Source organism: Aythya fuligula, chromosome 1, assembly GCF_009819795.1.
Source record: "Aythya fuligula isolate bAytFul2 chromosome 1, bAytFul2.pri, whole genome shotgun sequence".
NCBI classification, from domain to species: Eukaryota; Metazoa; Chordata; class Aves; order Anseriformes; family Anatidae; genus Aythya; species Aythya fuligula.
Genome location: NC_045559.1, coordinates 120266592 through 120290806, shown reverse-complemented (window position 1 = coordinate 120290806; position 24215 = coordinate 120266592). Strand labels below are relative to the sequence as shown.

The 24215-nt window shown below is 36.9% G+C and overlaps 1 protein-coding gene across 3 annotated transcripts in view; it reads right to left on the bottom strand.

Annotated features, from left to right (window-relative positions):
- Positions 1–22834, bottom strand: part of DMD (dystrophin) — a 958404-nt gene extending 935570 nt beyond the window's left edge. For all 3 annotated transcript variants that reach the window (XM_032193124.1, XM_032193145.1, XM_032193154.1), the window contains exon 1: positions 22767–22834. The gene's annotated coding sequence lies outside the window, so the exon portion shown is untranslated. The remainder of the gene's footprint in view (positions 1–22766) is intronic.
- Positions 22835–24215: the final 1381 nt, after the last annotated feature.

Genomic DNA, 24215 nt, shown 5'->3' with positions numbered 1-24215 from the left:
CTGTAGGAAGCCATCAGAAGCTGTCATGGAAGTGCATGGGCATCGAAAACCACGTATGTGCCTCCTGAAAACTGCTGCTTTTCCAGCCACAACAGGCAGTCCTTTCCCAATATCAAGCCTGCTCCGCCTTTCTGCTGCCATCTTAAGCCAGCATTTCTTAGGCCACAGACTCGCACAAGTCACGTCTTACCAGTCTCTGGTTGTTCACACTCTTCTCCTGCAGAAACTCATCTTTCTTAAAGCACAGCAAACACTTCAGCTGAAGTCATAACAGTATTGAGCAGAGCAAGCAAATCCCTTCAGAAGTTTTACAGCTAATAGAGAACGTATTTTCAGTAAATGTATATGCATATTTCAGAGAGAGCTCTCAAGACATGGTTAGTGACAGCCTTACTGGTATACATGGTGATGTTGATTCACCCTCCCTTTGTGATACAAGCTGCACACTAAATTGCAAGTCATTCCACACCCCATATTTGCATAGTTAAATTTGTGGTTAAGTTCCCAGTTAAAGGTGGTATTTCACATTCACTTCTATTAATTTTATTTATTTCTGACTACTGCTTCAACTGACAAACATAGGTTTCCAAATCTTACCCTACTTTCCAAATTCCTAGTTGCCGTATATTCAGTGGCTTTTAATATTGGTATTCTGTATTCCCCTGTTTGAAACACTGATAAAAATGAAGAAAGCATGCCAGCCTCATTCAATATACTTTTTCTAGTCCATCTGTGCAACACAACTGGGCTAGAAAATAAGTTTTGCATACATATCTTGGTTTCACCTAGCCCATGTTTTTCCAGCTTGCTGAGAAGAACATTATCTGAGACAAAGTCAAACAAGGCACCAAGGTCAATATTTATAACTTCAACTGCAAGTCATATAACAGCATTCATATCCAATTTAAAATTATAATTGGTATTACCATAGTACTTAAGAATCAATCTTGGACCAGAACCCCCCTGGGCTAAGCAGCATACAAACGGAGAAAAAAAAAAAAAACTGGACAAGTTGTTGACCTACGGATCACACTGCCTGAGTACTAAATAAAGACATGGTATATAAAGATGCATCAGAGCAAAAGGGAAATACAAGACAAGCAGCAATATACCCAATTACTATCACACGAATACCTGAAAAAATATGTTAAAAGAAAAACAAACAAAAACCTCAAATGCCTGAACACTTAAAGATGTTCTTAAGAAGTTATTTAAGAAATAATAATCAAGCACACTTGTAGAAATAAATGTGGAGCCTTTCTGAGGAAAAAAAAGGGGGGGGGAGAACACACACACACACCCCAACAAGAAAAACAAAAACCAACAGAACAGAAAGAGACTAGAAAATTAACAAGTGGGTAGTAAAATCTGATAGGCAGGAGTTCACTGCTGTTATTTAGAGGCCAGGTAAGGCAAAGTGGAGCTGTAAAGAGCTTTGGGAGCAAAGACCTGCAGTTTATAGTTGATGCAGTCAGAAAGGGGATTCACTAAAAAAATACATAGAGGCTTCAAGAAAAAACATAATTTTGCACAAGAGTGCAATTTTTTCAACTTTGTGGTTTTATTGAAGTTACTGATATCACCTCGCACTGCTTTCATGCTTTTATTCTGATCCTGTATTATGTCTTGTTCTAATTACTATGCTGTCGGGACAGGAATATTGACTGTTTCTATAACTGGCAGAAACAGATATCTGACTTCCTTGTCTTCCTCTGAACATAAAATATCATTTCATCTACCAAAACTCTGTTCCATCTCAAAGAAAGCCAAACCAAAACAGATCTCCTGCTAGGGTTCTCTAGGAGTCTTAGACCTCTCTGATGTCCTGTCATTGCACAGGCTTGGGTCATTAGTGGCGCCTCACTCACCTCCATTTTCTGTGTGTGTTTTACAGAAACAGTGGATCCTGCAACAGCACTGTTTTATTAACAGTACTTTGCTTCATAAAGGTGAAGTTTACATATGAACAAGGAACAACATGTGTGGTGTTGTCTTCAGGTTTGAGGTTCAAGTAGGCAGAAGAATATACAGCAGTAAGCACAATGGCAACCCACTTTTTGTTGCCAACGAGAAGATGACGATAATATTTTTTTGGGGGGAAGAACAAAAAAAAACAAAAAGCTTGCAAAGCTGAAATTAAATACAGTCAGTGACATTCTTTCCTGTATCAAAACGTCATAACACCAATCTGCAGCTGTAACTGCAAATCTGAGCTAGAAATGCTGGACCGTATTTGGGGAAAATACTTCCTTAGCACAGCATTATTTTTCTTCATTCCAGCTTTAGGTACTCACAAGAAAGAGCTAAAAGTACGGGTCAAATGCCTAAAGACATTTTCATCTGTATAACTTTTCCTTTGTTTCAATGGAGAACACTGCTTAGATATACCAATAATATATGTGATTACTGTACATTAAGTCAGAAGAGGTTAGAAAAAATCAGAAACACCAACCACCTTAATATCTTAATATTGTTAGTGAAAGCTGACCTTTTCCAGTATGAATTCAGTCCATGATTTGGTTTCTTATTGTCAATACCCATCCAGTTTCTGTGCTAATCATTAACTGCTACTCATATCATCAACTACAAAAGTGAAATGATGTTATGTGGATCCCAAATACTTATAGTTTAACTTAAATGAAATTAATTTATTAAACACTTTGACTCATGTATTAGATCAATTTGAGACTCATGATTTGACAGTCCATTTCTTTATATACTGAATTTTATAGCTTGGTATTTATTTATTTATTTATTTTATTTTACGAGTCAGTCTCTTTACATGCAGATAGTTTTATTGTCCATTATTTAGTAATGTGGGTGAGGCAATTTTCCTCATCACTTTGGTGATAACCGCTTTAAAAAAATCACAGAATTTCACAGAATTTCTAGGTTGGAAGAGACCTCAAGATCATCGAGTCCAACCTCTGACCTAACGCTAACAGTCCCCACTAAACCATATCCCTAAGCTCTACATCTAAACGTCTTTTAAAGACTTCCAGGGATGGTGACTCCACCACTTCCCTGGGCAGCCTGTTCCAATGCCTAACAACCCTTTCGGTAAAGAAGTTCTTCCTAACATCCAGCCTAAAACTCCCCTGGCGCAACTTAAGCCCATTCCCCCTCATCCTGTCACCAGGCATGTGGGAGAACAGACCAACCCCCACCTCGCTACAGCCTCCTTTAAGGTATCTGTAAAGAGCAATAAGGTCACCCCTGAGCCTTCTTTTCTCCAGGCTGAACAAGCCCAGCTCCCTCAGCCGCTCCTCATAGGACTTGTTCTCCAGGCCCCTCACCAGCTTCGTCGCCCTTCTCTGGACCCGCTTGTAGTGGGTTTACGTGGCAAGGTTTTGGTAGCAGGGGGCTATAGGGGTGGTTTCTGTGAGAAAGATCTAGAAGCTGCCCCATGTTTGGGAAGGACCCCATTGTTTTCCAGATCTGAGCCAATAAGCGATGTTGTTTGCGCCTCTGTGAGAGCATATTTAAGACAGGGAAAAAAACGCTGCGCCAGACAGCAGCCGGGAGAGTCAAGGGAATGAGAAAACAGCCTTGCAGGTGCCAAGGTCAGTTTAGAGGGAGGGGGAGAGGTGCTCCAGGCACTGGAGCAGAAGTCCCCTGCGGCCTGTGGTGAGGACCATGGTGAAGCAGGATGTCCCCCTGCAGCACATGGAGTACCACGGTGGAGCAGGGTTCCACGCTGCAGCCTGTGGATGAGACCACGGTGGAGCAGGTGGCCCTGCACCGACGGAGGCTGCCACCTGTGGAAGACCCCTGCCGGAGCAGATTCCGGGCCGGACCTGTAGCCCGTGGAGAGGAGACCACGCAGGAGCAGGTGACCTGGCAGGAGCTGCTGCCCATAGGGGAGCCAGGTTGGAGCAGTTTTCTCCTGAGGGATGGACCCTGTGGTACGGACCCATATCTGGAGCAGTTCTGAAAGAGCTGCTGCCTGTGGGAAGCCCACGCCGGATCAGTTCATCAAGGACTGCATCCCGTGGGTGGGACCCCACAGCACAGGGGACGAGAGTGACCGAGAAGGAGCGGCAGAGAAGAAGTGCTGTAGACTGACCATAACCCCCATTGCCCCGTTCCCCTGCGCCGCTCGGGGGGAGGAGGTGGAAGAGGGTGAATGGGGGGAAGGTGCTTTTGTTTTTTTTTTCCTTTGTTTTCTCACTTCTCTCGCTTGTTAGTAATAGGCAATAAATCTTACTATCTCCTTATGCCGAGTCTGTTTTGCCCGTTACAATAATTATTGCATGATTTTCTCGTCCTTATCTCAATCCTTGAGCCCTTTTCACATATTTTCTCCCCATTCCTCTTTGAGGAGGGGGAGTGAGAGAGCGGCTGTGGTGGAGCTCGGCTGCCCACTCGAGCAGAACCACGACACCGCTCAAGCACCTCGATGTCCTTCTTGTAGCGAGGGGCCCAAAACTGAACACAGTACTCAAGGTGCGGCCTCACCAGAGCCAAGTACAGGGGGACGATCACCTCCCTAGCCCTGCTGGCCACAAATGATAATTCGAAGACCAAAATGTCTTGTTTTCCACAAGAACTTCTATCAGTTGATGTTGTTTTAGTGTATCCATACTTTGTACAGCCATATACATCTAGAATAACATTAGTATTACCATTGCTAGGATTACCAAGTTTTGTGACTCTGGTGACAACCATCTGAACACCTCTTGTCTATTTATGACTGAAGGCAGAGCAGCATGAAAGTTCACATAGCTTTCATGGATGTGATGCATGTCTTTAGTAATGATACTATGTGAACATATTGTCTGCTTTCTGAAAACAAGTTTGGAGTTTGCTAGAGTGTCTTTTAGGCTCTCAAAGCATAACAACAGGGGAATGTTTACATTATATACTCAAGTAATAGTTTGTGTGTATGCACACATATGTACATACACAGAACTGGCTATCTCAGTTCTATCAGTTCTAGATACCAAGAAAAAAATACAACTGGCATTTAATTTCAGGTAATTGAATTTCAGGAACGATAAGCAACATCTCTAACTTAACTAAAACTAGACATCCCAAGCTGCATTTTTTCCCGCATTACAGCTTGCCTTGATAGACCCTTGTCAATGGGGCACAATGCAACCCTTGTCAATGGAGCACAGCTATTGTGATGGTGACTGCAGTATCCTCTCACCTTTATACATGGTGGAGAATATATAGTCCTCAACCAGGCACCCAGAGCTTGAAGAAAAATAACACCAATGTCCCTAAACATATCTCAAATAACCAATTTCTTAAGAATTCCATGCCACACCAATTTATTTTGATTTGCCACTTTTGTGGAAAAAACTATTCTGTTTTTTCAGATTCACTGTACTCAGATTCATTTTAAAGTCCAGGCCAATTTAAAAACAAATGCAAGATTTGTCCTAGAAAAGCAAAGATCATTTGAGATCTATTACAAAATGGAAACAGACCTAAAAAGTCACACAAAAGAGTAAAACATTAGGTTATGCTTAATGCCAAGGCTTCTTCTCAACTTCTCCAATTTTTCAACTATGGTTTTATCATAGGCAAAATCAGTATCAAAATGACAAACATTGTACATGCGAGAAAGAACAAAATTTGAGAGATCTAACTAAAAGGAACACAAGTGAAAAATCCATGTTAAATAGTTTAATGCACTTTTAAATCCTAATCCAACAAATAAACACATATTCTGACTCCTACTAGAAAACAAAAACTCGTATAAAGCAAGTACAATTACAGGGTTGCAGGGCTGAAAACCTGGTATAATCAAGTTATACTCAGTCTCATTTATTTTTCCCCTTCTTCATGGATTTTTTTTTTTTTTTAATCCTCCTTTTAGGTAAAATAAATTAATCTAGGAACTTTCTTGAAAATTCAAATATGGATGATAGGTCTTTTTCTACCCTGTAATTACATTTCATTTTTTCTACCCTGTAATTATATTTCATTTATAAAGAAAGCCTTCCTTTTCATCAGGTAACTATGATGCAAGATCATAATATGTTTTGGTACTTTGAAGTATGTCAAGCATCTTGAGATTATTTGACACAGACTAGTCTGCCTAAAAGCAAACCATAACATTATGAAATGTTAAGCCATGCCACTTTTCCTTCTTTAAAAAGAAAACTTTCCATGTTGTGCTATGACCATTTGGATTCATTGACTCTACAGAGAGAAAAAGAAAACATTTTAAACTACATTATGGGAGAAGCTAATAATTACATGGACTATTTTCCACAGTTGAATTTAAGAGCTTCATATGCAGTTCATATATTCTACCCAATGCATCAGTTACAGAGCTGACCACATATGCAATACCTTCATTCTTTTCTGATATTTTCACAGTATAATTTAATAATAGGTTATAAGCTTTTAAAATAGCATAAAATTTTATATGCTTACATTGTTAAATTGTGATTACTTTCCCCAGAAGACCCACCATCATTTAGTTGATAAGATATGTAGCAATGACTGACATTTTTCAGTTTAGATGAAGCATGTGATACTATATTGAATTAAAATACTAATATTTAGTGAAACATTTGTATAAAACAAATATAATTTTATACTACTTATGCATTCCTTCCGTTTACAATTAAATGCAAATTAATGAATGCACAAGATCATAATCTGCTACCAGTATATTCATTAGTAATACAAGCAATAAGATTATTACAAAATAATACATTCTTCACTGAGAGTTAGCAACAGAAGATTATTTCCTTGTATTGCCACAGTTATCATAAGCATTCGGATGAACCAATTCTACACCACCCTCCAGAGTAATACATTAATCTCTCTCCTCTGTTTCTATACAGGAATTTTAGGAAGACAGACTTGCTAATTTCTGCAATACTTTGCCAAAGTTTCACATCCAGTACTGGAGGGCACGAATATCACCATGTTTGTATTACAGTCATACCTAATAAAGCCTAATCAAAGTTAGGTGCCTGTTGTGTTTGGCACTGTATACACAACTACAAGATGTACTACAAGCAGTCACTGCAGTGCCCTGTTGCAGAAGAACGTGGGCATAGTTGTGTGGTGCTGTACAGAGCCTCACAACTGGTTTAACTGCATATGAATCAGTTATGCAGCCTCAGTGGTATACCTGTGGTTATACCTGTGGTTTAACCAACTCCTGCTCAGAGTTCTCCCTGCTGTGCCCCTGATCAGTTCCTCAGAGTTCATACTTGCCTTTTCATCTAGGGAAGCAAGGAGACATATTCCTAGAAAGGAAAGTACATTCACACAGATTCATTATGATTTGTCTTTCTACACCAAAGGAGACCTGCACTGCATACCAAGACAGACCCACTCTTCCCAGTCAGGTGTTGTTCTCTGATCTTCTCCTCCCAGAAAAAAATAAAAAAGGAAACAGAAAATCATGACAGGAAGCTTAATCGCAAAAAGGACAATTCACCAGAAGTAGAAGACAACCAATGAGCTAAAAATATCTAACTTGTATGTAGGCCTAAGTGACCTAGATAAATTGAGGAGAATATTGCAGCTAAATGAAAGGGGGTAGAAAGCTATTAAATATGTTTCTCTTCTTTAGAGATAAAGGAAAAACATAAAGAGGGTACATTTTTCTATTAAGGCTCATGGTTTCTATTATTTTGTTCACAGTCTTACAGAACTGGGAAACATAAGATTTAAAAGATACTTGTAACCTGTTTGACCTTCTCCATATACTTTTCCTGTCAGCCCACAAACTGAATACATCTTCAATCAACCAGAAAAACACAAGGGAAAAAACAGAGCTTGTTTAATACTAGTCTTCTCCCTTTAGCTAATGGGCAAATCTAACCAAATAGCTTAGCATGGCGTAGAAGGTCACTGAATATCACTTAGGGTTCTGAAATGTTGAAGTTTTCAAGTGTATTTTCACTATTTCCTGGCAAGTTAGAAAAAACATCTGCTGTAGTAACAAAGAGAACATAGTAGCCACAGTGTTCAATATTCAAGCAATTTTTAAAAATCACATTGAATAGGATTTTTAAATCGAAAAGACAAAATTAATTTCCAAGTGATCACCTCACCATCCTAGATTCTCAGGGATGACAATGTTTGGTGCATTTTTTGTAAGGATAATAATTTCTGCTTTGAGGGTTTACTTTTTTTTTTTTCTTCCTCCAAGTTTAAGTAAGCATTTAATAATTGGGGATATTTAATCAAAGATTACACAATAGAGCTCCAAATCATGTAATAAGCATATTCTGGTACTGACTTTTGAATGGAAATATTAAATCCATTTTGAATATGCTCTGGTATGCAAGTAGAGACCATTTTGGATTTCACGCTTAACTCTACAGTATTTAGAGAATGAAAAGTAAAAAAGAAAACTGAATTAATTGCTTAATGCAAGCTCAAGGACACCTCATTTTTTTTTTTTTTTCTTTCTCTATCCTGAATCTCAGCAACCTCATTTTCCGGATTTCCATCATTATAATATTTATTTATCATTCTTATGTGATCAGAACAGGGGAATGGCTTGTTTAAATTTCTGAGTAGTATTTTCCAGATTTTTAGTACTGTATCAGCTCTACCATTTCTTGACAATAATGAACCCTATCCGCAACTTCAGACTTTTGCTTAGATACAGCTAGGCTTTCCCCAGTCTAAACTTTGAGGAGTCTGCTTCATCTGGCACAATAAACTCAAGCTCCACTCCCAGTCCTGTGGCCCTTCTCAGTTTGAGCCTGAATCAAAACAGAGACTTCCATTGCAGAATTTCTCCTTAAATTTCTGCCAAAGGATATGATGGGGTGAATATGTTTGATGTGGATAGAAGACTGGGGAGACTACAGAATGGAAGATATGATCCAGGCCTTCTTGTGGGCTGCACTTGGAGCTGGGCCAAGTGAAGGGGATAAATAACCACAGACCACTTCCTGAGCCAGGCTCTTTGTAGCTAGACTTTATGTAAAGATAAAGGCATCTGGCCGTTGTGTGCCTACTCCAGGCCCTGCATTCATTCCTGCCTCCCAGCATGCTGAATTTCCTCACCCACCCAGAAGTGAGTTGGGGTGTGTTCATTGCTCTGTCACAGCTGGAGTCAGCCTAGCCTCCAGCTTTTGGATTACTATTTCCATGCCTAGGAGGGCCATTTTTATGTTATGCTAAATATAGTGTCATTAATATCTCACTGTGGGAAGAGATCCTCATTTCCTGGGGAAAAAAAATCTTGAATATTCTAATGCATAATTAGCATATAATTATTGTAAGTGGGTAAAATAAGAACTGCTATTTTGGGCAAACCAAGGGCTCTTCTAAGTTCATCCATCTCTGCTGGTGGCCAGCACAGAAACCTTAAGAAAAAAAAAAAAAAAAAAAAAAAAAAGAAGAAGAAGAAGAATAGGACAAGCATTAAATCATATATTGTTTCAGAATAATGCCCTAATTTCAGTGAGATTACAGTTAGGGATTTCCTAAACTCTATAATGTTCAGAATATTCAAGATGGAGTTACACTTCATGCTGATATCATTTGAAAGATCAGAAACTAAATGAACGAGGTTTTTTGACCTTCATAGGGCAAGATATGAGACTAATTGTAGACTGCTCTGGGTAGTAACACATCATTTAGGATATATAATATGCAGAAAGGCAAAAACAACATAAGTGTTATCTGTTTTTGTGTGTGTTTTTTTTCTTCTTCTTCTTCTTCTTTTAAACAGGTACTGATTGTCATTTGCCTTTTAATCACGTAGCCACTCAGTATCATGTAAACAACCAAAGGCTTGCAGAAGGCCTGCTGTCTGACCTGAATGATTCTGAATCATCAGTAGTTCTGCCATATCACTTTACCAGATAATTGTCATCCCAACACAGATTTGCATGCACCTCCACTGCTAACCTTTCTCCATTGTGCAAGCTGACTTCATTTCTATCCTTTGTTTTCTGTCTTACAGCAAAGAGCTTTTTGAAACACAAGGTCTTTTCCATTTCATCTTTTCAAGAGGAAAATATAATATTTACAGATACTCACTTTTTTTCTGTATCACTTGCATGTATGTATTAGTATGGACTCCTTTGAAGAATTAATGCAATTGTGAAATGTGTCTAAATTTGCACCATTACTGCCACATCTAGAAACAGTTGTTTATAGCTCCCCAAGTGCATATGAGCATCAATAACACTCTCAATTTTTTGGTTACTAGGTTTAAATAAGCCACAGATTGCAAACAAAATTAACGGCTTAGTTTTATACATGTTTCCTTGGATTCACTTTTTGCTGCGATTTTGTACTTCTATTCCTTTTAGAAGTGACTTCTAATGCCACTGAACTTAAGACAGATCCTCAGAATCATGCTGTGCAAAGAAATGTACTAATGAAGGAAGCTTCCTTATCTCCTCCAGAGCAAGAAAATGTAGAAAAAGTTTAGCTACTAACCTGTGACCTTCCCTTACCACCTCAATTTTTCCCCAGACAATCATGCAAACCATAGCTTTCATATGAGTGGTCCACCACTACCAACAAAAAGCAACTGTTAGCCTTTAAGGTGATTTAACATATTACCTGAGGGAAAACAATAAAAATGAATAAAAACATGGCAAGATGAACGAGGAAATATCCAACTGGGGGATCTATGTGATGCCACGTGAGACCAGAGATCACCAAAGTAAGGACTAACCATAGCAGACCCAGAGGAGATCATGAGTAGGGCCAGACACCAATGTGATAAGCTATGTGTGTGGAGCCAGGTCCAACTTGGTAAGAGTGCATGTTGGGATCACCTGCACTCACCCACCACCACCAGCAGCGTGGGCACCATCACTCTGTCACCTGCTGAGCCACATGGGAGGCCATGATTGTCAGCTGCCACTGATGGCTTAAAAGGTGGTGGGTTGTGTGGTCAGTTACACAAATGAGTCAGTATGATTCATGTGTGCATGACTGAAAAAGGCTGATCATCTAGTAGCCTGCTATTGACTCCCCGGCATGTTTCCTGCAAGTGAGGTATTAGAAAATGCTGGTTTTATTAATTTTTAAGTTCTTAGCATAGAAGTTTTCCCCCCAAAATAGTAATGAAGCATTAAAAAAAAATCTTATTTTAAACTCTCTTATTAACTGCAACTATCCAGAGACAGTCTTTTTCTGTTTTACTTATCTAGATATAATTTTCACTTTATGAAGAATGTCTTTTTATTTTTAACTGCCTCAAGGACATGCAGCATTTACTCCTAACTCTTATCAAACCTAAATATAGCTTTTAATACAGTATATAAGAGTAATATTTAGTATTTATATGGAAAAGACACAGGTAAGAATACAAACACTCATTTATTCTATATGAATAATTATATATCAATAATTATGGCACTGGTCAACTTGCTTCTAAGCTGAAGCTTAAAGATCACAACATATCAAAAAAGAGATGTACTGTCCCTTATGCAAAAATACTAGAAGAAATTTATTGAAAGCTGTTTCATTATTCAAAAGCATATGCAATGGTAAAAAGCCACATCTGATAACCTTATATAAAGATATTTTATATTTTTTAAGATGATTTCCAAATGTCTTCTCTAAACACTTAATTTCAACAGAACCAATGCTAAGTACTTGAGGACACTAAAAGTATCCTATTTTTAACTTAGCTGTGTGTGCCTGCCACTATTACCAGGAAGTAAATGTGATGGGTTTAAACTGGCAAATCAATCAAACACACTATGAAAAGAGAATAGAAAAGAAAAATGGCTATTCTGTGTAATAACACCTGTCATGTAGATCTTTGAAAAAATTGAAAGTATTAGCAAAGTCAGTCATGTGAATATCAATATTTAATTGGACTGGGATACTGAAACAAGAAAAAAAAGATTTACAAATCAGGTAACCTTTCCAGAGCTGGAAAAAAAAAAAATATATATATATATTTTTTTTAAATGCCTAATTCTCTAAGCACAGACTTAATAGGGCACCTGCATCAATTTTACCACTGCTGCTGAGAAATAACTTGCACAGAAAGACTGCTCAAGGTCACAGTCTTTCCCTTTCAAAAGGGCCCATACATATATATGATCAGAGAAAGAACAGAGTAAAGCAGCTATAACAGTTACACATAGTCTTGAGGTGCTGGGCTGGAAACACCACCAAGATCTGACTGAGCACCTTGAGATGTAAAAATAAATATACAAGGTCTTGTGCAAATAAAATTATTTGCAACTATGTACAAATAACATTATTATTTCTAATAATGTCCTTCTACCATAGGAACATCTTTTATAGTATCATCTTCTATGTTTTCATGCCACAGTAGGACCTAAAATACAGGCAAATGGTTTAAAGAAATTAACCACAGTAAAAGTTGAGTTTGATGAAGGTATAAAATCATGTCCATCAGTATATCCTTTGAAGGTATAAAAATTCTTTGTGCACAACACAGGTATTCAAAGCATAATAAAGAAAGCAGTACACAAAAATATAAGTACCTACAGAACTGAGAACCATCTAATCACCACCAGCATTGAAACATCACAATCCAAAAATGCACTCTATAACATGAACACAGTCTGTCTAAAACTGAGTATTTTGAGGTTTGGGGAGTTTTGCAAAGACATTCTTACTGAAAAATATTTCATGTGTACAAACATAGGAGGAGTGGCCAAACTTCCTGATTTCAAAGCCAGCCCCTTGAAAGAAGTGAGACTGGCTGACAGCCACAAGATAGACTTAGGACCTCAGGCAGAAGTTTTAAGAATGATACACAGCAGCAGGGAGGGCAGTGGCTCACCAGAGGTCCCACCTGGGGGCTACAGCACGCAGCCGGGCTGGTAGTTGACAAACTAACCCCTGACTTTCGGCCTCACTGACTAGCATGCCGTGACACTGAGACAAAGAGGTATGCTGGATAGGTGTCCCACTCCTGTCCCACTCCTGTCCACACTCCTAAGTGTACGTGCTTGTACCTTCTCTTTTCCCCTCTCCATTGAATGTGATGCATGTTTTGCAGATAGGAGGAATGGTTTGTACGATCTGCTTGAGCTTCCATGTATTTACATAATATAAAGTAAGTGGTTTCAAACAAAATGTTGTTTTCTCATGTTTTTATTTTTGAACTTTCAGCATGAGTATAAATTCACTAAAGCCTTATTTGCCTGTATGAAGAGTTTTGCTTTGGAGGTTTTGAAGATGATTAGATGTAATGGTAATGAATTCTGAGCACGGAAATGATGATGTCTACTGCCAGCAACAATCATGCAAATTTGTAAATGTTTACAAATTTGCAAGCAAGACATATGCACCACTGAGACCAATATTGTAGTGCTATATTTAGCTTGCTCCTCCCACCCCAAGATACTTACACAATAACTTCAAGAGAACAGCTTTCTATTTAGTTTTATTTAGATGAATACTTTTGACTTAGAGTAAGTGCAGTAAAAATATATGAGGATTTGAATAACAGACTATGAGGTGCAAGTTCAGATCTGAGCAGGAAAACAGTGGATTTAACATGAGTATTTTCTTCTCCAGTAAGATATATTAGAAATGAAAGTCCAGTGCCCTCTATTGCTAACAGTAGCGATTGCTTTGCTTGCTTTGGCATGTTTGATGCATCTGAGGGAACCTTTGTTATTCTGCAAGAATGGCTACAAAAACAAGAATGCAAAAACAAAAGATTTTAACATAATAGAAGTGTATATATTTTAGTCAAGCTTCCTAATTCCACTAATCTCTGAAGTTTCAAATTAAATGTCAGGCATACTACATTATTCTAGAAATGTTTAATATGTAGTCTGCATTCATTCAGACGTTTCTAATGGTGAAAATGTGTGGTCAGGCAAATGCTTATTGTTTAAGATAATTTGCTTTCATGTGTTTTGTGGAAGGGAAGTCACCTACAGTGGAAAACATATTTTAAGCCTTAAAATTTGATTCCAAAAAGAAACACACCCTTTATATGTGCAAATAAAAGATACCAAGAATATTACATCATTTTCAGTGGCTAGGCTGTAGCAGTGACAGCTCTAATGCTTTCTAACTGCTGGAGATTTCCCCACTTCAGGCTGCTGTCCAGAAGCACAGGGTGGCCGTGGTGCCCTGCCTGGAGCTTGCATGGCCACCACCAGGGTTAGGCTCTGAGGTGGACATAAAGCTCTGCTGGAGACAGACCCCACACTCCATAAGGAAGAGCTGCTCCTGAACTGTAGCTAGTTTTGAATTTAAGCATGTGAAGGGAAAGCAGAGAAAACATGTCCCTGCTTGTGCAGTCAAGGGAGCAGAGCTGCTCTGAGCTTGCAAGCAAAGGGTCCGCTGAGAGACATGGCGAGTAACCACGCTCCCTGAGCCTGCCGAAAGACCCACAGATAATAGAGTGGAAGGAGAAGTTTCACTTCTCATCAAAGTGAAAACAATCTGCTCTCCAAGAGCTGTCTTGTTTAATTGTGGTCATTTAGATGTTTTGGGGAAAAAAAGCAAGCAAAGGTGTAGTCTCCTGGCAAAGGGAGAATGTTACAGTAGAAAAACCTTTGAGAACCCCATCCCTTCCCACACACGTAGCAACACCTCCATTGTTTGAACACCAGCTTTTTAAAAATAAGAAAACACAACCATGAACAATACAGAGAGTCCCATTAGTCTTTTGTTTACTTCAAATATCTGTTGTTGAGCCTTTGAAGCATAACCAAATACATTTTTGTACCTTCTGGGTTTTCAGTGCAAGGGACTGGTACTGACAGTTTTAAAGGCATCTCCAGCTGAGTGACTGCCACAGTGGGTCATGCAGCTTGCACTTCTGATGTTGAAATAGAGAAGACCTCCCTCTTAAACAGTGCTTTGTTCTTGTCATGTTGCATTGAGACACCAAGCAATTTCTGGTGTTCCTTGCTTTCAGAGTAAATGCAAAGGGATTCATCCTGTATTTTATTCCCTGACAGCATCCAAGCCTCTACATTGGGCACCTAACAGGAAGTTTACTATAAAAAATAGCAAATAATTCTGAGCCTGTGCTTTGCCTGACACTTGTGTATTCTGGAGACATCCAAAAAAAGGAAAATAATTTAACACTTCACAATGCAAATCTGCTTTCTATACTGGGTTTGAACAACATTTAGCTTTGAAAAAAGATGAAAAGCTATTGCTTTAATAACACAGAATAGACATGATGGACCTTTGGTGTGCTCTTGCAAGACGTATTATAAAAAGATTATTGGCATAAGGAAGCCTGGTATTTTATAACAGTATGTATCCCAAGGGTAGTGTTGATCACACAGCTGAAAAGAAAAGTTAAGCACTATTAATCTTCAATGAGAGTTCTGGTTATTTGCCACAATGTAGAAGAGGAAAGTCATTTGGCTTCCACCTTAGTAAACTACTCTTACTCATCACCTTCACCGTGAGAAGCATCTTAAAAGGCTATCAACAGAGAACAAAACTGAACAGACTAATTAGGTATTTAGGATAGATGAATATCAATCTTGCTGTCTTACCAATAACAAATAATATGAATTTTAAGTTTTCTGGACTTACTACAAACATGATGCAATTTTAAAACTGTACGATTTTCTGACAGTTTTCTGCAGGTATTACCAATGCTTAGTTTATGATTCAGCTGACATCTACAGTATCCACTTTTAGTATGCTGCCATTAAAGATTTGATCAGGGTTTCACCACAGATGCAATATCAGGGTTTTACTAATAGTCCATCTTTGTTTGTCCTGGAATTTTTGATTAATAACAGGTGAATATATAAAATGATGCCTGAATTTATCTTACATGGGATATCCAATATTCCTTGACATTTATCTCCAAATCTGTGCTCCTTTGTTGAATAGAGCATAACTTTGTTTATTGGTGAAATTCAGCATAATGCTACTGACCCAAATCAGGAAATGGATATGAGCACAAACCCAAAAGCTTTTAAAGCAATCCATATTATGAATATGCAGTAAAATTAAAACACATTCTACTTCGTGTCTTGAGAAACACAACATTTCTCAATAAGACTTTTACCTCAACTTAAAAGAGCAAGCGTTTTTTTTTTTTTGTTGTTTTTTTTTGTTTTGTTTTGTTTTGTTTTAAATTTGTAATTGAGAATGAATGCAATTGAGACTAGCTTGCATTTGTTAAAATATGTAAATAAGTAAATACAGAGTGGTCAGATACCTCCTGACTCTTTTAATTCTGCGTGAACAGAGTATCAGGCAATGTGGGAAGAGCTCACTCTGGTTTCTGTGATTTAGCTGAGCAACTTTCAAAGGCTGGATGAATTAGGCAGATTGAGGGGACATCTACACTGCAGTGTAGATATATATAGATATAGATATATAATATATATAATGCAGTGAACTAGTGGTTCAACACACTGTATAAATAATTAGCTAGATGCAAATGTTTTTGGCTGGGAATGACTGCAGGCTAATACATGGCAAAATGGAGCTAGGAAAGTTTTATTCACTCTCTTTCTCCCATAGGCTTTTGTGTGGGAAATAAATGCTTGTAAATCGCTTGTAAAACCACAGCACTCTGAATTAACTTTTCAGAAATTCTCTACAATGATATTGAAGTTCATGCTGCAAAGGCAACGGTGATGCACTAGTTAGAAATCAATTCTAAAAACTGAAATCCAACACCACCTGCATACCCTAATGATTACTCTTATATGCGAAAATTATGGATCTTCTTTCCCAGTCCCCTCCTAGAAGTGCATATGTGACTACTGTTCTGCTTCTAGAAAATACAATGTGCCAATAGATATCAATGAAGCTTGAGCACACCAATATGAACCCCTAAATAAAAGATTTAATTTTAATTTTCCTACTGCTAACTCACCCATCGAAGCAGCTGCAGGTTAATCATCAAGATAGCAGTTTGCACAGGATAAGCAGTGAACCTTCTAAACCTCTTTTTTGTTTGTTTGATTGTTTTTGTTTGTTATTCATTGCAGCACCCTTCCAGCTCCTTTTCATGATTATTAATTGTAGTCCAAAAATGTGGCTTAGGTGATGAATTTAAACTGAAGTTTGGAGTAGATTAGCCACAGTGGCTAGCATATTTTCACATAAATTACAGATGAAACTATGCTCTTTCCCACCAGACTACTCTATTCTCTTCTTCAACAGACTGCTTCCAACCCTGCGTCTCTTTGAGTTCACTTTGTCACAAGTGTCTTTTTTTATTTGTTTTAATTTGATGTCATTTGGAATGATAACAAAGAAAACTGGGTAGGTGTGTAAGCAAAAGCAGCAGTGCAAATTTCTCTATCAGATGTCAGAATAACATAAGTTCAGTCTCTCTGTACCTTAAATATTTGACATACTTCCTCAAAAAGTCAGTAAACATTTAATTTGTGCCAGTCATTTTCATTATGTGATATGTAGAGGGCATTTAAGCTACAATCTCAAGAAACCACTTGAGTGAACAGGAGTCTTGAATAACTTCAGGTTGTCCATGAACTCAAGAGCAGAGGAAGAACTGTGACTGACCCTTACCTCGTATCATATAATCCACATATGAACACTGGGTAATTAGGAGAGTATTTTGACTGCTATGTGGTTTGACTAACATTGAGTACCCTTCTCAGCTTGTGCTACCCCTGCATAAACCATCTAGCTAATATTCAAACAACTTAATGAGCAAAAAGCGTTTTTTTTTTTTTTTTTTTTTTTACTGAATGTTACTCTACTAGCCACCTGTGTCTTAAATTAGGCTGTCAACCTGGCCATCTTTGGCACAGGCTATGTCTTTATTATGTTTCTTCACACAATTACTACAATAATGGGAATCGAATTCCACAGTCACCACACAAACCACACCTTCCCCCCCCCCCCCAGTATTTCCATCTGCGTATAAAAAGATGCCATTTTTCATAATTTCAGTTTTACACCACAATGATTACTTACTGAAGAGTCTTGTTTTTCCTTGAAGCTCAGTAATGAAATATTGGGTATCTTTAAATTTATTTTCATATTCTACCTTGTTCAGTAACAACAGTGGATAACCAAAACATGAGGTACAGAAATTATCAAACACTACTTCATTTTTTCTCCCTAAAAATCTATTATTCTCTGATTTTTGACTCTACCTCATTGAATATTAATTATTCCAGTGTTTGCATGAAAAAAATGCGCTGTCATATATAATGCCTCCCTTATGTAGTGGAATTTTCTACCATTTTCTAGCAGAAATGTGGACAACACAGTTAAACTTCTGAATTTACAAGTGATTTTATGAACATCTGTTTTTTGATACTGCAGCTTAAAATGTTGAAAACCATTCAGAAACTACCATCCTTTTATGAAACCCATTTACAGGTTAAGCTGTTGAAAATACGTTGAAAAAACCTCTAGTTATCCATAAGGGTATAACATAAATTGAAGCTACCAAAATTGACCTTGTTTAGCTGATTGTCATGTCTGTACTGAAAACAGATCTTTTTATTGCTGTTATTAAAATTGTCAGTACTTTGAATCACCTTTTCCACAGTGAGGGAACAAAATAAATTATCAGTATTTATTTATATACATGTATTTATATTACATATTTATATATTTCCTTTTCTGTGTCTTTTTGTTTGTTTTTGGTTTTGGTCCTGGAATTTTGTTATTTATAGACTCCTTCCTACATGAAAGTAAAGAACATTTCTATCTTCAGGAATGCTTTGTATTTGCCTATGCAAATAATGCCTATTACGCAATGAACAACTAAAAATGTTTAACCAGAAAGGCCACACAAGCCTCTACCAAAATATGGTAGAGGCATCGTTACAATAACAGTTGTGCATGTTTCAGAGTTCCATCAGACAGCTGCTACATTTGAAGCATTCTCTCAAAAAACATAGTTAAGATTCTGTGTTTCACTTTCATTATTTCAAATTTTAAAAGTTTGGAATCTAAGCAAAAGCTATATTATCCAGGACTTGAAATATATTTTATGAAAGTTCTAATTATAGTTCTATTATTTAAAACTATGTTACAATATGTTCCTGCACTACCCTTATGTAAACCCTGCAGAACCTCATTACTTTAGAAATAAAATTATTTTGAGGACAAAGAGAAAATATTTGTGAATAAAATATTAAAGTAATATGTTTCACGTGTTTAAAGTTGCTTTGAGTTTCAAGCTACTCAATGCCATTTAGATCGTAAATCAAGAAGGTATTATCACTAAAGAAAATCATGCAAGTGTCTACAGTTAGAACAAGGAAAATACAAAGGTCTCTTGGATTACATTCTTCAATTTCTCCTATAGTTTTGAGTTACTAAGTGTTTTGTCTCATGAACATTAAAAGCCAACTTTTGGCTTGTCTTATTGAAACACTGATGAGTTGCTTATTTAGATGAGTCACATATTACAATCTTTAATGCACAGATTTTCTATATAATCCAATTTCTGGCTAGTAAAAGGAGTAAGCATTAGAGAACAACCTACTCTTTTCCAAAGCTGTTAAAGAGAGACCTGTAATTCTTCCCAGTTTTTTATTTTAGAGCACCCCACTCAACACGCAAACAGAAGTATGAGAAGAGTCATGGCTTCACCCACAGCAATTGTAATCTTGCTGACAGTTCTGCTACCTTCTCTTAGGTACTCTTTCACGGACTTTTCGGAGGTTTTTAGGGTCTGCACATCATGGGCAGAAAACTACAAAGATGTGGTTGAAAGATTTTACAGATCTCATTTTACAGACTAGATTCCTTAGCTACAAGTTCATAGCTGAACTGAGGGCTTCTGAGTCTGAAGTAGATACACATGTTCCAACTACAGGGTCACTCCATGCATGGCCAGAAAAAGAACTACTACTTCCCTTCAGGCCTATGATTTGAACAAGTGTGGTGTTTTGTGTGTTTGTTTGTTTGTTTTTCCCCCATACATGGGTTGATAGGTTATGCTAATGACATATACTGGAAAATTATTTTTCAACAATTTACTATTCCTCATATTAGAAACATCATTTTCATTTACATTAGTGAAAATGGCTTGCAAACATAAAACATCTCAAAGCTTAGTGAAAGAATAAGCATAGAGAGGCACTAGCAGTCTATAAACTACTAGTCTATAGACTAAGTTTCCAGGAAAGGAATACAATCTTTGGGGTAGTGCGGTGCAGACCCAACACAAATTAAGATCTAGAGCATTCACAACTATGTTTTTACTTTGACTCCATAAGTAGTTTTTGTTTGTTTGCTTGTTTTAAAAAACAGTAGGCTGGGGAAAATTAAAAACAATTTCATTCAACCCTAAATAACTTACAGTTGACTAATGATCTGGATTACACTTTCCAAAGATGAAAGAAATGAGTGACATGATATATTCTTCTGTCTTAATTCAGACCCCTTAGGTCAATTTTCTTAAGAGAGCACCTCTACAACCACATGGAAGTGAATGTAAACCAATTCTACAATTGTACTTTTACAAAGCTAACAATGATACGAAGTTGTTAACCAGGAGTAAACCATTAACTGAAAACAATACCAGAAGGGGGTATAAGCTGTAGATTCCACATGAAGTGAAATTTCACATCGATGTCCTGAAGACTACATATCCCAAGACATCTCAATCTTTAGAAGAGGGAGAAACACAGTCCCAAGATACTGCACAGCTATTGTCTATATTACAGCACAATACAAGCAGAGTCTTCTGTATTTCTGTCCTGAAAATCCAAGACAGAAATAGAACTTGCATGGTCTATGACCGTACTGAGGAGCAAACCATGCTTTCTGCATGTATACCACACAGGCAGCTAACAGATACTATCAAGCTTACCAGACACATGCAATTTCCATTTTCAGACTGACTATTCTGAAACTATTTTGGTGTTATGCATAATGATTTTGTAGGATGAGATCAATTTGTCCAAGATTTAAAGTTCTAGTTTTTTTATTGTTGTTGTTTGTTTGTTTCGTTTTCCTCCATACATTGTTGAAATAGAAAGACACTGTCTAAAACACAGGTGACACATGAGGCAGAGTAAAGCTTGAACCATATTGTTTAGGAGACCTTCCTCACAGTACAAATAAAGTAGAGGGAGATTAGGATTTCTCTTGGATGTTTTTGAACTCAAGTTCACATATACCTATAAATACTATTTATAGAATTGAACTGAAAGGTAGCTAAAATATGCTCCACTGAACTAGAATTGGAGGAAATACATCTAGATCATTCAGATGACTGGGTCGAGTCTTAACACTGACAACATCTGTTCATAGGTCATAGATTTAAAAACCTTCATAATTCTCATCCCTCTTCTGCAGACTTGCACTAGATTTCCTCAGTGCTTACAAGCTTTGCTATTCTGTTAAACAGATATTTATAAGCAAGTAACATTCTAAAGAACATCACATTTTCTTCAGATGTAGAAGCAACAGTTACTTTTAGTTTTCTGTGACAATTTCTGTGACCATAACAAGGCTTAACTGGCAATCCATTTTAAATTAGCTTAGATCAGATGACTGCTGCTGGGGCTATTTCTTTGCATGTAGAAGACAAAGATAATACATTATTCAAGCTAAAGCCTCACTCTTGCCAAGTAAAATAAAATAATTACAACTCTCATCCTCTGTCAAGCACTTCCATTATCACAGCCATAATAAATTTGCTTTTTTTCCCCCCCTCCTTTTTGCAATAGTACCATGTTGGTGACTCATTTTGTTTGTGATTCACTGCACTTCCCAGAGCTTTTCTCTGCTTTATTATTGCCAGCACAGTTATTTCCCTTTCCCTTTACATACATTTTACTTCTGTCCTACATATAATACTTCACATTTGTTTCATAATTCATCAATCGATTGAGACTATTTCTTCAGAACTGTATTTCATCCTAATCCTTTCCTCCCAACTGTTAGATATCTCTGCTGTAAAGATGCTGAACACAGATGTGTGCTGTCTAAATCACTTGAGCCACTATTAGGAAATGCTCCAGACCATGGAAAAGTCATGTGGGACTCCCTGTTTGACTGCATCACTGCTGAGTATGTTTTTCAGCATTATGGTGGTTATCTTACTACTCTTTTTTAATGAGAAGAATCAGATGGGACATAATCAAAAGCTAGACTAAACACAAAATATACCACAGCTACTATTTCATTATTCTCTATCACCAATTATTCCCTAGCAGATAAAATTACAGATTACAGGGTTGATTTATTTTTTACTGGCAAATACAGTTTAGTAATTATCTGCCACAAACTTCAAAAATGTTTAATCAAATTAATAGCTTGAGCTCATTTTTTACCTGTTATTAAAGATAGAATTATTATATACTACAGAGGGGTAGAGAACTCTTCATTAAGTAGTTGTTTTTTTTTTTGTTTTTTTTTTTTCTAGGTCTTTACCATTCTATAAGAATTCACAAAAAGTAGCTATTTCAAAACATTATAATCAATTTCCATTATTTGCTGACTTAATCACACCTCTTATCTTTGACCTTGCTCCTTCCCAACTCATATAGTTTTGTTAAATTTGTGATTGCAACTAGAAACAAGAAAAGACAGGCCCAATAGAATAAACTCCTTGGTATATTAAGAATACAACAAAGGAGTCCAAGAAACAGTAAGGTATCTGTACAACTCGTTTGAGAAAAGGCAAAGTAAATCTGGGCAGACAGCAGTTTGAGGAGATGATGGCTTCTTACATTTCAATTCCAACTGAAATCAAGGTAATAAAACTTGAACATTGTTTCTAATAAATCAGTCAGTGGAGCTCAGTAATACCTGCAACTTATTGTTATACTGAAAAATAAGCCTCCATGGAAGAATATATTTTTTTTCTTTTTCTTCCTTTTTTTTTTTTTAAATACACAAAATATATTTTGATTTCTAAATAATAAGAATAAATTAATTACCTTAGCAAACTGTGCATTTATCCATTTTGTGAATGTTTTCTTTTGAACATCTTCCCGTTCATCTGCCAGAGAAAAATAAAGCACTTATTAGAATTATTCAACAAAATATTACACTATTACAGATTAAAGTTTCAGTCTTGACTTGTAGTAATGTTACTAATAATAATTCAGACAAATTTGGGGCACCTGTTTGGTTGTATTCTTCCTTTACATTTGCATCAATATATTTTTAAAAGCCTACAGGTCCCTTATAGTCATGGTTTGGTTCTGAGATGTATATCCCTGTCTCCTCTCACCCATTCTGTGGTATCTTGATCTTGAGGTCTCTTCCAACCTAGAAATTCTGTGATTCTGTGTGATTCTGTGATCTTTTCTGCTGGAAGGTAACATGTTGCAGTAGGACCTGACATATCCTTTCCAAATTGTAATAAAACATGCTACCCAGTGTCTGTAGCACCAGGAAATTATTCTACTGAACTTAAATAGCAAGTACTTAAAATAGCAAGTTTATATGCTTAGTTCATATTCCCCGGTGAAGTGGTCTTCTGGACCACGATGACAGCCCCTGTCATCCCTTAACTTTTCTGCCTTCAGTTATTTACTTGTTATGCTTTATTAAATATTTTCCCCTCCAACTGAAGAAGAAAAAACAACCAAACACACATTTATGCAAGTATACATGAAACTCACTCTTAATTCTTTAATTAAAATATACATTATATAAATTGTGGAGGGAGATGATGAACTAGGACCTTGATTCTATTGATATCTAAACCATGAGTACAGTTGTGATGCCGAATGGAAGTCGGTAGAATTCTACACATAGGTAGAATTCTGATGTATTTTATGTAGAAAAAAAAATGCCTTCATCTTAAAACCTAATAAGCATTTGCTCAAAAAGATCTATAAGACATCATCTCTGAAATAAAACAAAAAAGCAGACCTCTTTTTATGGCAATGTCAAACCAAATTAGAAGTAAAGGGCATATGTAGAAAAGGCTGCAGAATGCTTATACTAAAACAAAGCTCACCGTCTTTTGGTTTGCAGTAAAGCTCTCTACATTTCTTAAATAAAAAGGGATATTAAACTCCCATCTGAAATGTTCAGCAAATAATAATGTTAATGTATTCAACTGAATTTGAAAGGCAGGTATGGACGAGCTATATGAGATATGCACAGCATTAATAATGCACTTAGCTTTCTCTTCCTCCACCCTCCAAGGAGACAATTCAAGGCAAATCTTTATGATACAAATATATCTTTTGTTCTTAAAACCTCACTTCAGACTTCAAAAGTGCCTTTTCACAAGAATGTTTTCTTTTCTCAGCTGTATAATATACTCATGAGAAAAATAATACTAAGACTGCTATTCCATTATGAAAAAACTTCTGCATGCAAGATGGAGCAGATTCTAATTGCTATCAGAAGATCATGAGAGAAAAGATATA